Source organism: Panthera pardus, unplaced genomic scaffold (assembly GCF_024362965.1).
Source record: "Panthera pardus isolate Hobbes unplaced genomic scaffold, ASM2436296v1 HiC_scaffold_9, whole genome shotgun sequence".
Classification (NCBI taxonomy): domain Eukaryota; kingdom Metazoa; phylum Chordata; class Mammalia; order Carnivora; family Felidae; genus Panthera; species Panthera pardus.
This window is the reverse complement of record NW_026527024.1, coordinates 6,036,786-6,052,903: the sequence shown is the minus strand read 5'-3', so window position 1 is coordinate 6,052,903 and position 16,118 is coordinate 6,036,786.

Here is a 16,118-nt window from a genome sequence, read left to right as displayed (position 1 = left end):
AAGTTTTCCCAGAGCATGCTCCTGCAGCACAGACCTGGTGCGCGGATCTGGCAGCGTGGATGGCTTTTCTGGCACTGCAGAGGGAGGGTTTCTGGCAAGCTCCACCAGTGTGGCACCCCGGAAACCCCTGTCATTGGGCAAACCGTGGGTGTGTGTCTCCAGGAGAGTCTGCATCTCAGCCTGGGGTGGGGTGTGTGTGTGGGGGGGGGTGTGGGGGGCTCTTTCCTCGGCTTCTCTGTCTCAGCCCTGGGGGGAGGGGCTGCTCCTGCGTTCTTTAGAGTTCTCTGTGCTTCTGCCTAGCAAATCCCTCATATGCTAATTCCCTGTTTTAACTTGTTCTTTATGCTAAACTCTCCCTGTTCAGGTGACCGTGTGGGTTTTCTCTCGTACTCAGACACAGACAGACGTGGTGTCTTTTCTGTTATACTCTCTTGGTAGAAGTCCAGAGTCCACCCGCCTTCAGAGAAAGTTGACATAGATCCCACTTCCCAGTGAGAGGAGTGTCATATATTTGCCCCAGCTGCTGACACACCCCACGAGCAGGCAGGTACTCTAAAGTGGAGCCTGAGAAATACACGGCTAAATGAACGTGAAAAGACCAGGAAAGCCCCAGACAACCCCGTGCCCATCCCAAGGGCTCTTCTGGAAGTTGTTCTTATACCATGAACCCAATGGTGACTTCACATTTGAAAGTTTCAGGTCAGGTGTGAGAAGAGGTACCATGACAGACAGTTGTAGACAGGGTTATTTGTCACAAAGGCCTTTTGGCAAACCTCAGATTTCACTGTGGTCACCAGAGTTACCTCTGATTTCAGTTCATCAGTGTCTTTGCAGGTGACGGTTTGAAGCTCATGCTCTGTATGGTGGATTCGTCTAAGTATTGATAAGGTATCCGTAGCTGTTCTCTGCTGAGCACCTTCCCACGTGCAGGAACTCCGAACACTGTTTTCATGAACTGTCTCATATCGCGCCCTGTGGGGTGAGGCTGTCCCAGGTCTCAGATGAGGAGGCCTGAGGTCAGGGGCCAGGGTTTGTGAGGAGTCTAGCAGCTGACTCATTAGCCCCCTTCCTTCCATGTGAGGGACCTAGAGTGTTTGCCTCGTCCAGTGTAGCCCTGCAGGCATTTCAGGACCACACATTTCATCCCCAAATCTGCTCTCCTCCACCCTTCTTCTCGAAAGTTCCTGCAAGGGTGGTGTGCGGTATTTCACCTTCCTGATTCCCTTTTCTGGTGGATTCTAGCTCGTCAATACTTTTACTACATAGCATTCAGAATTGGGTAGAAGGGTCCCAAATCGTCTGAGTGCTGCAAGGTCATGTGGAAATAGGCGTTGAAGGTATGTAAGTGTGGAGAGTGCATCTGTGACTTAGGGACACGGGGGCAGAGAGCGTTATTTGCATTGAAGAATCACGTTCCCGTCCTGCAGGTGTTTGTCTTAGGTCAGGCTGGCGTAGCAGAATACCCCAGGTCCCGGCGGTTTCAGTGACAGGCGCTTACCTCTCACAGATCTAGAGGCTGAAGGCTGCTGGTGGGTCCCACATCCTGGTTGTAGGTGGCATCTTCTCACTGCATCATCACAGGGCGCAGAGCAGAGAGACTAGGCAAAGTCTCTGGTGCCTCTTCTCACCAGGGCACCAATGCCGTCACGAGGCTCCACCCTTGCGACCCATTCACCTTGCGGGTTAGGCTTCAACACGTGAGTTGTGCGGGGTACACAGATTTGGTCAATAGCAGTGATCTCTGGCCAAGAATGAAGAAGATATTCAAATGTGATGCAAATACACATAGTGTAAGTACAAATAAAGGGCAGTCAGTCACCGTGCTTTCGTCCTCAGTTTACCCATTAGCTACAATTAATGGTGAGGAAATGGTCTTTGTCACTGCTGTCTTGAAATATTGATTTGAATGGCTGAGGTGTCTTACGTGTGCTGGTTGACTGCGAGCATCTGAGACGCAGGGCACCGATTCGTGCTGTCTCTGCCATGTGGTTCCTACCACGTGGCCAGATTTCTGTCCCTCTGCTCACCTTCCTGGGCTTCTGTCCCGCACCTGTGCTGTTTTGCACTAGTGTGCCATGAGCGTGTGGTCTCACGGGAACTGCCCAATGGCCTTGATTGAGTGAAGCCCGTTGATTTGGGTAGTGGGAGACCGTCAGCTCTACTGAGCCCGGCAGGCATTTCACAGTCACGGGAGTGTAGAACCCACCAGAAGGCTGTGCTCATGGAAAGTGGATTCTGGTTACCCAGCTTCCTACGACACCAAAGGTTTTCCACAGCGAAGCATCAAAAACATTGGGGTTGAGCCCTTCCAGAAGAGTTCTCTACCAATCTGATGTGTCCCTCAGTACATCATCACCCCGTTAACCCAGAGCCACTGTCACATTAGCCCATCCCTCTGGCTGCTTCTTATTTAGGTCCTGAAAAAATGACCTGGGCAGTAGTTACTGAGTGTGAGGAGGGGTTACGAGAGCAGGGAAGGAGGTCGGGGAGAAGTCCACAGCTTATGATATATGTAATATCATGATTTTATTTTATAATCTAGAATATAATCAGCTTATGACACACCGGAGCCTAGCCTTGGTTGAGATGCGGGCTTTAAGCAAATGCACACAGGAGCGAGAGTGTGCACACACGTGCGGTGCTTGTGAACGCGTTGATGCGCAGAACCTCCAGTAGGAGACCTAACGCGTCTGTGACCGGTATAGAAACAGGAGGCAGCCAGGCTTCGGGAAGGGTCGTAAGTTCGATGGCGATCTTGTTGGGTCTCTGTTGCTGTAGGACATACAGTGGGGGTGTCCAGAAGGCTGATGTATGCATCCGGTGGCGTTTGGAAGGGAGGCCCGGGCTGGAGGCTTATATACGAGCTCCACGGTGCGCGTGGGATGGCAGAGCCACGTGTGGCCGCCAGGTCTTGGGAGGAAGGAATCGGAACGCATCCAGACGACCCAGCATCGTAGGAGGGTCACTGGTGGTCTTGGCAGCAATGCAGAGGTAAGAAAACAGGCTGAGTGACCCAGGACAGGTCACCAAGTTGTGTCTTCTGAGATCACTCGTTATGTGACTCTCAGTATTTTGGGGACAGCAGAATCCTATTTTAAAATTAAATCTTATTCAGAGCCTCAGTGAGGAAACAGGTGAGACCCAACTAGTCTGGGTGAGTCAAGGGTGAGGCCTGGAGCCCCGGCGCTCTGCTGTCCCTGGGCCCTGAGCCATGTCCCCAGAACTGGTGCCCCTCAGGACGGTGTAGAAATGCTGCCGCCTCAGAGAGCGGACCAAGGTCTGTGTGCAAGAAATGAGCGGCTCCTCATGGGAAACCGGCCTTCGTCACGTGGGGACGCTGCTTGCAGGCTAATTTGAGCAATTAGAGTCTAGTCTGAGTTCACGGCAGGGGCTGTAAACACCATTGGTTGTGGTTGCCATGGTTTCGCAGTCACACGCGAGGTACGGCAGCGAGGAAGATGCATCCCACTCCCGGCCGTGCAGGCGACTGGGTATCGGGGGCTGATGACCTTAGTTTCCCCTCTACCCGAGGTACTAATGAGTAGCTCACTTCATTTTTATCTCTCGGTGGCTCGCGCTTCTTGGAAGGTGCTGGTGTGCCGTGGAACAGCCACAGGTGAGTGGAGGAGGCCAGCCGGGTGCGCGACGCCGTGGAAGGGCCCGCGTTTCTGGGGAGCCTCCTCCTCCGGTCTGCGCAGAAGCCACGGCGATCGCTTTCAGATGGGACTCAGATCTCATCGTTCTTCTTACAGGACTTGAAAAGGGCCTTTCCGTGGCGTTTAGGGTGGAGCCCACACTCCCATCCACAGCCTGGGAGGCGCCCAAATGCTTTCTGGGCGCCTTCACCAGCTCAGTGGGTCCGTCCCCTCTCCCGTGGCCTTTCTCGTATTTTTGTTTAAAGTTTTATTTTACCGCGGCAAGAACACTTCACTGGAAATCTATCCTCTTAACAGGTCTTTAAGTGACAATACCTGTCACCCAATACAGGTCGTGGTTGTGCAGCAGAGTTCCGGGGCGCGTTCTCCTGGCCCTCGGATTAGCTGCCTCCCTTCCCCCAGCCCTGAGCAGTGGCCACTCGGCTCCTTGCGTCCCTGAGCTGGGCCACGTTAGAGTCACTCACACGGCACCCATCTTTCTGTGACTGGCTTATTTCACCGAGCGCAGTGTCCTCAAGGCTCACCCGTGTTGTGGCGTGTTGCAGAGGCCCCTCTCGGTTAGGGGCCGAGTAGCGTGTTCATCGCACATCTTCCTTATCCAGTCATCCATCGGCGGACAGCGTCTCCGCATCGTGGCTCTGGTGAGCAGGGCTGCGGTGACTGGAAGAGCGGACAACTCTTTACCATCCCGATGTCGCTTCTTCTGAGTCAATACCCAGCGTGCATTGCTGGATCACATGACATTTCTGCTGTTTTTTTGAGGAACCTCCGTACTGCTTTCCACAGCGCCTGCACCCGTTTCCATTCCCAGCGACCAGGGCTCCCTCGTCCCTGCATCCTCGCCAACACCTGTTGTGTCCTGTTTTCTGTGCTCCCCTCCCACGTGCCTCACTGTCCCTGCACCTCCGGCTCTTGCTCAGTGCTTCTCCGGTCCCTTCGTGCGGTTACTCTCCTCGTCTCTGGAGCTGCTCTCTGAGGCCTCGTCTCTCCCGGTCTCCAGCCCCTCGCCCCATCCTGCCCCCTCCCTTCTTCCCACTCACCAGAACCTGGGCACGTGTCTCACCTGAAAACGGTCTTTGTCTTCCACACTTACGACACTGTCCCCAGCCAAGTCTTCCCAGTCTGATTCTTAGAAGGGCCTTTATGAATACTTGCTGGATGAAATAGCTAATCAAACATTTTGCATCTCTAAGTTGAAATAGGTTATGTTTTTAGCTTTATTGTTGGCCTTGTCATAGTTGCGAGATCATGGACTGGTCAACTCTCCACAGGGGTGTCTGATGGTTTATAATTCTTCATTTGAAATTTCTGTAATGGTTATTATTAAATCATAAAGATTTGCCAGAGGGGGCAGGCAAGGGGATGATCGTCATGATGAAGGAGACACCTTAAATAGTCACAGATTAAACAGAAATCTGTCTTTACAGGGGACAGGTTGAAACACGTAGGCAACCATTTATACTAATGGAATTCCGGGATCAGTGTGTTAAATAAAGTGGCATTCAGCTCCCTAGAAGACACCACTGGGGCCCCCAGACCAATGGAGAGGCAGAAAAATAAACTCTTGCTTGGGATTTTGTCACTTACCCAGGGCTTGAGTATTGGTCAAGGGACGAGAGAATTTGTCTTGCATCCATAGCCCTTTAATCGACAGGACCACCGTAGCTCTCATTCTGGAGCTGGGAGCTGAGCATTCTGGGTGAAATCCAAAAATCTGGTTGTTAACCTAAGTAAATGCAAAGGGATTCTGCTTGGAAGGAGAAAAAGTTGAAGAAAAGATTATCTTTAGCTGCCAGGAGGTTATAGACATCTATCCCAGCATCAGTCAAATTTATAGCCAACTGACTTCTAAAAAGTTTTAGTTATGGCCTATGTTTCTTAAAGCTTAGTTCTTGTCCGAATGAAACCACTTAGTGAGCTCATCCGTTTTGGGCCAAAACACCTTAGGTTTTGGATGAATCGAAATGAATGTTTACTGTACGACTGCTGGCGATTTAGATCAATGGAGACAAACTGTTAGCAGCTAGTGAGTTACACCAGATCAGGTTGTGAGCAGGGATTCCAGGGAGGGGAGGCACATGTGTCTGCTAAGTTCAAACACTTTTCCAGTACAGGATATCTTGGGTATTTACCTTGAAGTTAATAAGGGGAATGGAGGTGGCATAATAAAATGAGCAAAGACTAATTTTTCAGAGAGCTGAGTTCCAATTCTAGGTCCATTCAGGTTCTGTTACTCTGGCCCTATCACTTATTTTTTTTTAAATTTAAAAAAAAATGTTTATTTATTTTTGAGAGAGACAGAGTGGGAATGGGGGAGGGACAGAGAGAGGGAGACACAGAATCTGAAGCAGGCTCCAGGCTCTGAGCCGTCAGAGCCAAAGTCAGACACTCAATTGGCTGAGCCACCCAGGCGCCCCTGACCCCATTACTTCTAATGTGCATAAATATTTTCCCTGTCTGTAGATTTAAGGTGTATGTGAATGCATGCATACCGTTTTATCCCACTCATTCCAGAAAAGGATTAGGGGCAATTTAAAGCAAGCAGAAAAACACCATTAATAAGAAGTAATCGTGTATAAATAGAAGCAGGAAGGTAGTAACAGGAAAAGAGTACAAATAGACCAAAAGCCCACAAAGATGTGATATTTCTACCTCCCATTTGATTTTGAGCTTCCTGGAATGTGAGGTGAAAGTGAAGGCACGGTGAGAACCCCAACTCTCGTCATTAGAGGAGAAGAAACATCTTAGTTCTGGGGAGAAGGAAAACTTTCTGAGAACTGGATGCAAACAAAACTGACCTTGGACTTTTTCTATCAGGCCCAGAGGGTTGGCACACATGGTCCTCAACCACAGATATGGCAATAAATTTGTTATTTTAACCCTTACTCATTCCATGAAGGATTTGGAGTAACTGCTTTCATTAAGCGATCTCTTGGAGTGGCCCTCAATAAAACGTATTGTTCCAGGAGCTGAATCTGTGGGTCACCAAGTGACAAGGCCCAAACATCCCATCTTCGGGGTCACCCTTGGTCTAAGACCAGGGGTTCCGTGTGCTTGTTGGGGCAGGATCACCTACCCCACCTGACCCCACATGGCTATATGTGACTCACAGACAAGGTGGTTCTGGAAAGCACTTTAGAAATTATACAGTGCGAAAATAATGCCCCTCTGGTCACTATTGTTTACCCACTAAGTTATAACATAGCAAAGAAAAATAGGGAAACTGTCTTAAAACTCTTCTTAAAAGTACCCTACTCGTTGAGTTTTATGAAAAGAAAGAAATACATGGCATCTCGCATACGTACAGCCGCTGAGAGAACCCGCCTACAGCATTTCCTTCCCACCACTGCCTGTCGATCCTGGGGATTCCCCGCAAGCACACGTTTGGAAGCTGGAATTGCATGGCCGGGATTACCTCTGCTAGATGAGGGTGACAGTATATTTCCCTGATAGCCCACTTGTTGTCATTGTCTACCTTCGAAGAAGAGAGAAATTTTTATTTTCACGGCAAGATTTGGGGCTGTGTGAATGAGCCCTCTGCGGTGTAGCCATCACGAGGACAGGTTATTGGGTGGTCTGCTCGGTTCTCTCCCGGGCGCACAGAGCAGTGACTGGCAGACCGGAAATCAGGAAGCGCCTGCTGTCACACAAGTGACGGGATCTGTTGTGGAGAGAAGGTACCTACCCTCAGGATGCTTGGGAGAAACGCTGCCAAGGATGTATGATCATCATTATTTGAAATCAGAAATATCAACGGTGAAAGTAAATGGTGAACGGACTCTTAAACCCTACCTTGGGATCCCCAGAAAGCTATTAACACGCTGCTGCTGGGTAACTGTGATTAAGAGTGTTATTTCCTAATTTTTCCCGAATACTGTCATAAAATTTTAATGTCTCTGTAAATACCTGAGGAAGACTACCTTATAAGTATGAGAAATTTAAATTCATACTTGTAAAAACTACTTAAATCCTTCAAGTGGATCCTCGGGTGACAGGGAATTGGCTGTTTGCCTAATTTTTTGTATCGATTTAACTCGATGCCAATGGACACAGGTGCGCCTGCTGTCTCTTCTTTACTTCCAAGCACCAGTGTTTGGCAAGGACAACAAATTGTTGCATAATACGAACGTCCCTCCCCCCTTTCGGATTTTGCCTGAAGTCTTTTTAGCGGTTGCATTTGAAGCCTTTGTAGGGAGGCGGAATGCTTTTCTGAGTTACATTTCTATTAAACCGTGCTTACGGAAATACCTGCGGATTGGGAACTCGTCTGCGTGTGTGCGTGCTGGTTATGTGTTGAGGTGGTTTTCATTCACAGGGCACAGAGTGGATACGGAAGAACGAGCCCCGGGCCTGCGGTCAGGGGCCATGTTCCAGTGCCACCTGTCACCATCACGCGCCTCACCCCCACCTGTCGGTTCCTCTCTCTGGACCTCAGTCTCCGTGATGGTAGACTGGCGATCCCTCCAACAATCTGTGTGTCCAAGTCTGTATTCCTCAAACGGGGCCTTCCCAGTGAACTAATTGCTGTGTGGTATGAAAAAGGATCCAAGATCTCTCGCGTTCGGGAGGCATTTGGTCAAACCCAGGTAAATGGCAGGCCGTCTCAGAGGCTGTAATGTGTTGACGTGCGTTCTGACTGCAAAGGGCATCAGTCACGTGTCCTGGGCAAGCTGCGCGTGGGAGCCCTTACTTCCCCTAATACCGAATACTCACATCTGACCGGACCACAGCTTTCTGCAGAGACCGCTAATCTGTCAGCTCGGTTCTTCTGAGGTTCTCACGTGTAAAACGAGGCCATTTTACTGGCTCCGTGGGGAACAGCTTTTCCAGGACCACGGTTTGTGATTTTCTTCCATCCTGAACGTATTTGGAAAGGACTTACCCGCAGAGCACAAGGTGATTAGTAAGTGACAGCTGTGCGGCCTCGCTGTGGATACATGCGTGGTTGGCATTAGGCTTCTGCTATATTTTGTTTCCTCTGCCCCCTTCTGGGTCTTCGAGGTGGAAATCACATGACTGTATGACCTTGTGTGTTCTATTTCCTGAAGGTAGATTTGCCTTTTAAATTTTTTCAACGACGTGGCGAGCATTCGGCAAGAACTCCACGGAAGTTGAGTTCTGGACATGCGCGAGGCCTGAGATGGCAGCCCAACCCTGGCATCTGGGAGTACTGGCCTGGGTCCTACACCCCAACTTAAAGTTAGTAGGCATGATGAGCTCCACTAGCCATGTCCCTTTGTGAGCGTGACCCTTCCCCGGGGACGTGTTTCCCAGGCGCGACTGTAGGCGACGTGTTAACAGGAAGCCCTGTCCGGCTCTGTTATTGGGCGGTCTGGACGCTCTTCCGCATGGAGCGCGGCTGTGGACGTAGGATGCCACCCGATGACGCAGTCGGGGCCTGTGGTCTTGTCCTACATCCGTTTGGTTGGAAGGCTCTTAAACGTTCAGTGACTTGGTACCAGTGTGTTTTGCTTTTTGACGGTGAGATTGTGGGGAAGAGGTTGCCGGGATGAGATCCTCCCTGGTGCGTGGCCCCCGTCACCTCCCGCTTGATACCTCGACCCTGGTGAGCTCCCTGCGTCAGCCACCAAGGGCTGCTCCCTGCGGGTCCCTTTCCCTGCACCTCACGGTACGCCCGGCACACAGCAGGCACTTCATCTGTGCTTTATTACCGGAACAGAGGAGTCTCCCTTTCACGAGTCCTGAGAAGTTAATGAGAAGTTGTTGGCTTGCTCCTTGAGAAGTCCCGGGACAGAGAAATGGTTGCAGTCCAGGCCATGGTGTCATGCGGGCAGCTCTCTGTTTGGACACAGTTCTTTCTTACTGTCACTGGCACACACCTCCCTGCAGGCCAACCCCTCGGCCTACGGAGGATAGGCCGTTTCTGTGCGGCAGTCCTTCTGATTAGCGAGGTCAGTCATCATGCCTGCTTCGGTTTTGGCCTAGTTTTTATTTTTCACAATGTTAACATTTGTAGCTTGTTCTAACTTTATCTTTTTTTTTAAATTTTTTTTTCAACGTTTTTTATTTATTTTTGGGACAGAGAGAGACAGAGCATGAATGGGGGAGGGGCAGAGAGAGAGGGAGACACAGAATCGGAAACAGGCTCCAGGCTCCGAGCCATCAGCCCAGAGCCTGACGCGGGGCTCGAACTCACGGACTGCGAGATCGTGACCTGGCTGAAGTCGGACGCTTAACCGACTGCGCCACCCAGGCGCCCCTAACTTTATCTTTTTAAAAAGACTTTATGATGATGATTATTTTTTTAGAGCAGTTTTGGGTTCACGGCAAAATTGAAAAGAACGTGTGAGCGGTTCCCGTATACTCCCTACCTGCACACGAGCTCAACCTCCCTCCCCAGAGCAGAGAGGTACAGTTGTCACGATTCATAAAATGACACAGACACGTCGTTATCACCCGCGGTCCATAGTCGACGTGAACGTTCGCTCTCGGTGTTGTGTATTCTGTGGGTTTGTACAAATGTGTGATGATGTGTCCGCTACGCGGGGTTCGCACCCCCTCAAAGCTCCAGGTTGACTTTATAGCAGGGTTTCAAGACCTTCTCAGGACCTGGGGTGCCCCCCTTTGAGCTTGCAGCGCTGTAGCGGTGGCTCCTGTAATTTATGGTTGTTTCAAACTGGAACTCCTGACAGATGCTGGCGAGTGTTAGCTGGACGGGACAACCCCTGTGCTAGACTGCACAGACTCGTGTATTGTATGGACCACACCAGACCTTCTTCCGTGGCCCCTTTGTACATATTCCCCCATTAATTCACTCAACACATATTTATTAATTGCCTACTGTTTGCTAGTTGCCAGGATGTGATGCTAAGGAAAAGAGGCTTAGGTCTGAGGTTGAGGAATGTAATGGTTTGTCATCTAATGGACCATATTTAGGGTCAACTGGCAGCTCAGTCGGTTAAGCATCTGACTTTGGCTCAGGTCACGATCTCACGGTTTTTGAGTTTGAGCCCCGCGTCGGCTCTGTGCTGACAGCTCAGAGCCTGGAGCCTGCTTAGATTCTGTGTCTCCCTGTCTCTGCGTAACCCCCACCCCCAACTGCTCATGCCCCCCCCCCTCAAAAATAATAAATAAACATTAAAAAAAGAATGGACCGTATCTAAGTAATGTCATTAAAAAACTTCTGAATTATTATTATTTTACTCAGACTGCTATCCCCAGTTTCCTCTAGGTTCTGCACTCGAGCTTTTGAAGTTCAGGACTTTTTATATAGTTAGTTTCATCTAGTCAGGTTTTTGTTTTAGACCGTCAACCCAAGGTATCATTTCTCCTCAGTTTTTTTACATATGCACTGGATGGACACACTTTTTATTATTTTACTCAAATTGTTAAAAATACTCATCAGGACAGGGCCACCTACAGAGCCTTATGGCAGGCCACCAGAGACTTCCTTCCAGGAGGACTTGAATCTGCACGTGACTCTCCCACATAATCTAGTCCGTTATCCGTGTAAAACAGGGACTTTCTGCCCAGGAGCTATGTTGAAAATAGGAGTTGATATGAGTGGTGGGTTACTGTAATTCGAGACCCACTTGTTCGTACAGATTACTTTCCTGGTTAGTTTCCTCTGATACAATTTTGGGCTAATCAGTAGTTCTCTTAAACATCTGCCAATAAGTAGCCTGTGTTTTGCTCAAGAAGAAGGAGGCACGTTGTGATCGTTGCTGATGGCCACAAAAGCGATGATGTCGTGTTCCCCCAAACCACCCCTGCCCCTCATTCTCTCATGTAGTCTGAAATTTATGGGAAACCAGAATTGCGTGTCTGACAGAGGGCTTTCCTGTAAGAGATTCAGATTCCTATAAGAGATTAATTCTATTAACAGGGAAAGCAAATCTTAGATACTTTCTAAGTATCATTGAGCTGGGGAAATTTAAATCTTTGTGCAGTGGGCAGAGACATAATTTGTACATTTTGCCAGCCTCTGAGTTAGATTTGGGAATACACCCCGTCGAGTTAGGAGGGAATTCCAAGATACACCTCCCCCACCAAATAATTGCAAGGGTGTGTCTGGGCCCTAGGAGAACCTACAGGTGCCATCACTGGTTAGGTCTCTCTTCCCGGGCATTGGATGAGTAATAAATACCTCAGACAACGAGATGGGGGCCTTCGAAGGCTGAAGCATTTATTTTTATTTTTTTATTTGTTTATTTATTTTTGAGAGCGCGTGCGCGAGACAGAGACAGAAGGAGAGGGAGAGAGAGAGAGAGAGAGAGAGAGAGAGAGACCATGAGTGGGGGAGGGGTAGAGAGAGAGAGAGGGAGACACAGAATCCGAAGCGGGCTCCAGGCTCCGAGCTGTCAGCACAGAGCCCGACATGGGGCTCGAACTCACGAACGGCAAGATCATGACCTGAGCCGAAGTCGGACGCTTAACCGACTGAGCCACCCAGACGCCCCCGAAGGCTCAAGCATTTCCTGATGAAGAGTGTTCAGAACTCGGTGCAGATCCAGAGTGTTCTTACCTTGCCTGACCCAGGTGTTTATATAATCTTAAATTGCATGGCCTCGTTTTCTTAGCTGAGTTCCAAGATTGCATGCGTGTAAAGAACAGAAGGTAGGGAGTAGAAAAAATATTCACAAGCCCCAAGACGCCCTTGGCGGGAATGAGTCTTACGTTTTACAGAGGCAGAGAGGCTCTTAGTTTTTCCCTCAGGCTATCGTTGAGAATCACGGCTGCACCGTTTGTCCGAGTGGTATCACTCTCCACTGAGATGAAGTTCTAGTTCTCGGGGATGACCTTTGTGATATATGTTGCTGTTGGAAAATTACTTCCTCTACAGGCTGCTCGTCTGTCTACTTCTGTCACTGACGTTTATGGTGCTTCTGATCACATATTTATTTATGTGTTTACCTTTTAAGTGTCTTTCTTCCCCAGTGGACTGAGAATTCTCGGTATCAGGATCAGGCCTTGTTTTACACACCAGTGTGTACTTCAGCCCATAGCAGAGAGCCTGGTCCATAGTAGGCACTTAACTTGAAACCAAAGTTGAAATTAAAATTTCCTGTGAAGATCTGAACTTTAAATCTCTTGTGCTGCCTCCAAAATTCTGCCAAGAACTCATCCTTTGGCATCTTTTCGGTGGCTCGGTTGGTCATCTTCAGTGTCCCTGTATTGGGTACTCTTAAACCAACATGGGTTTAGGACTAAGGACTTGCCATGTGCCTGAACCTGCTGCTTGGTGTTGTGGACGTCACAGAGGAAGAGGGGTCTCATCACTAACAAGTTTGTGGTGTACTTGAGGGGTCTAGAACGACTCACGCAGAATGACTAGTGACCATTACTAGGTAACAGGTAACTACGGGCTCAGATCACTGGGACAATAGGACTTCAGGAGAAGGAGATGGCTGGTTATAAACTGGTCTTAAACAAGCCCCGTTCCTGGATGTGCTCCCCCAGTCACCCTCTCTGTCGCCCCTCTGCTTTCAGACGGGTTGTGTGGCATGAATACAGTGAACTATAGATTCCCTTGGTCAGGGAGATGGCAGCCTGAATCCGAACCACGAGCTCTGTGTGTTCAGATCGCCTGGGAGCCCTGCCGGGGGTCCTCGGTTCCATGCTTCACTCTGGGGGTCTCTCCTCTTTCAGAGAAAAATAAGCATGAATCACAGGAGCAGGCAGTTTCTTGAATTTCACTTCTTTCTTCCGGTCCTTCCCCTGAAAGCCCAGCACGGTGTGGCCCTAGTGACAGACAGTGTGGCTGCTCAGTGCCCGCGGGCACGCAGAGACTTACCGGTGTGTGCCTTTGCCTGGGGCCCTTACAGTTCAGGACCCAGAGCCACTTGGAGAGCTCGGCTGGCACACCTGGCTGAGGTGCAGACTCGGGTTTCTCAACAGGGGCCTGTCAGTGGAGCATCGTGTCGCAGGCTGAGTCCCGGGGCTGCATTGGCTGGTATCACACGCACACACGTCCTGATACGAGATCCTGAGACCATCTCTTTGTCTCTATCTGAATTTGTATTCCTCCTGAGATGTTTATACCACATTTCGTGGCAGTGGCTGCATCACCTGATTAGCCGTACCTACACCGGACGTACTGGGATCGAGTGAAATCTGGAAAGACCAGAACTGATGGTGGCGGGGGAGGTTGGTGGATGACCAGCTTTGGAGAGGTCAGTCACAGATAGCAGGACAGTCGCTGGGTGGGGTCGCATCTGGGAGGGAGATCCCGAGGATGTAATAAGATTAGCACCTAGCATCAAAGAGCATACCAGCCGGCAGGTGCATAACAGAGAACAAGGCAAGACCCTGATATTAGAACCGGGGCTCCTGACGGGGACGCGGCTTCAAGAAGAAGCCACAGGAGAAGCCCATCCCTCGGAGCTTGGGCGCCTGCAGGCCAGGCCAGGTAGTGAGTCTGGGGGCAGGATGCGCTCGGCTGTCTGGGGTCAGATCGTTCTAGTTTCCTGGGGCGGCACGTGGGAGCCAGGTGCCGCGGCCTGGGAAGGACATGCACGAGGGACTGGGGACCCAGTTGCCCCTAACATTAGCAACAAGAGTCCATTTAAAGAGTTACTTCCTTTAGGCATATTTGTAGTTCAAAAGGAAGAATGGCTTTTACATGAAAGGAGACCTTTTTAAATTAAAGGATAAATCCAGGGACAAAGGAGGTCATTTCAGATGACCCATCCCCCAGGAGGGACAGCTGTAACATGGTCTCATTCTGCCTGGTCACAGGGCTGCCTGGATATCTGGTACAAATTCCCTTAAAACACTGATCCATAATTACAGTTGCATCCGAGGGAAAACACTCATTGTACTTCGTTTCTGGTGAAATGGGTGAACTCTCTCTCCCGTGTCACTAATGTCACTGACAGCCAGTCCGTGCCCCCTGCTCTCTTCCAAACGTCCAGGTGACCACTCCCTCAGAAATAAATGGTGGTGATAATCTGCCCGAATCTGTCCCTACGTCCTCTGGCTCTGCTGGTTCACAGAGTGTCCGTTCCTCAGCTCCTTTACTCAAATGTTAGGGTGCCGTTTTAAAAAGCAGCCTCTTCCCCCACCCCCTAACTGTATCTAACATAATATCCATTTTACTTACTTCTTTCACTATATGGAAGAACAGCGCTGCCCAGACATCTGCGTGAAGAGTGTGGACCAGGAACCTGGCGTGTCCCGGGACCATCCAGGAGGCCAGTGGGCTGGAGCCGAGAGGCTGGGAGGGTTGGCGGGGTCCCAGCACGCTGGTGGATGGCCCCGTGGGCAGCACCGAGAAGCAGGCAGTGCAGAGGGGACGTGGGTAGTGTTTTGTTTGTTTCTAAGTTGAGCGCCATCAAGGAATATCATCTGATAACAGGAATTATCTAGTAGAAAAGGGAGACACTGCGCCATGGGAGAAGTGTGATAGGAGGGGTTCGAACAGAAGGGTGCATGGTGAGGGTTGGTCTTGGAACGTCTGCTGTGAATTGGCAGAGTCAGAGGATGTAAGGACAGGTTCAGGTAGATTGGAGGGGTAGGCGGGTAAGAGGGACGTAAGATAGTTTACAGACTATTTATTTATTTAAGTTTATTATTTATTTTGAGAGAGAGAGAGAGAGAGAGAGAGAGAGAGCAGGACAGGGGCAGAGAGGGAGAGGAATCCCAAGCCAGCTTTGTGCAGTCAGCACAGAGGCTGAAGCAGGGCTTAACCTCACGAATCATGAGATCGTGACCTGAACCAGAGTCAAGAGTTGCTGAACCGGCTGAGCCACCGAGGCACCCCAACGGACCATTTATATTTGAGGAAGTGGGTCACCTGGATGTTTGGAAGAGAGCAGAGGGCACGGACTGGCTGTCGGTGACACGGGGAAGTGAGTTTCCTGGGGAGCCGAGCAGCACAGTTCATTTGGGACCGGTGGCCACGCACTTGACGTGAGTCTTGTTAGCAGATCGAGGGCGTTTTCTCCAGCAACTTCCAGCCGCTCGGAGGCAGGTGCAGCACCAGCAGGTGGTTGGGTGTGACCAGAGTTAGGGATTTTCCAGGTAAGCGAAGTTTGCATTCGTTGATCCCGCGAGGAGAGCAAGGGAGGTAAAAGGCTCTTACTAACAGTTGTAGCAAAATCTCAGATCAAAGCTGGGGAGGGAGGGACCGGGGACACAGGTGACGAGTGCAGTGTGCACGGCCGGCGGGCTGCTGAGTCTGAGCCGCAAACTGGAAGCCGTGGTGAGGCTGGCGGTGTGGCACGTCTGAGATTGAGGTGGGGGAGGTGGTGCGGTCTAGCGACTGCCCTTGGAGAACTTTGTAATGTTGGTGGAGGATGTGGCGGTTAAGGGGGTCAAAGAATGAAAAGTCCGGGCAGGAGGCGGGTCATTTAAAGCAATGTTTCTTTATGTGAGGCGTCCCCCTGCCCAGGGGCTCTCTGGGAACGTCCGGAAACAGATTTGGTCGTCCCAGCTGGGAGACGCTGCTGGCATCTGGCGGGCAGAACCCACGGATGGTGCTGCACACCCTACAGGGCACAC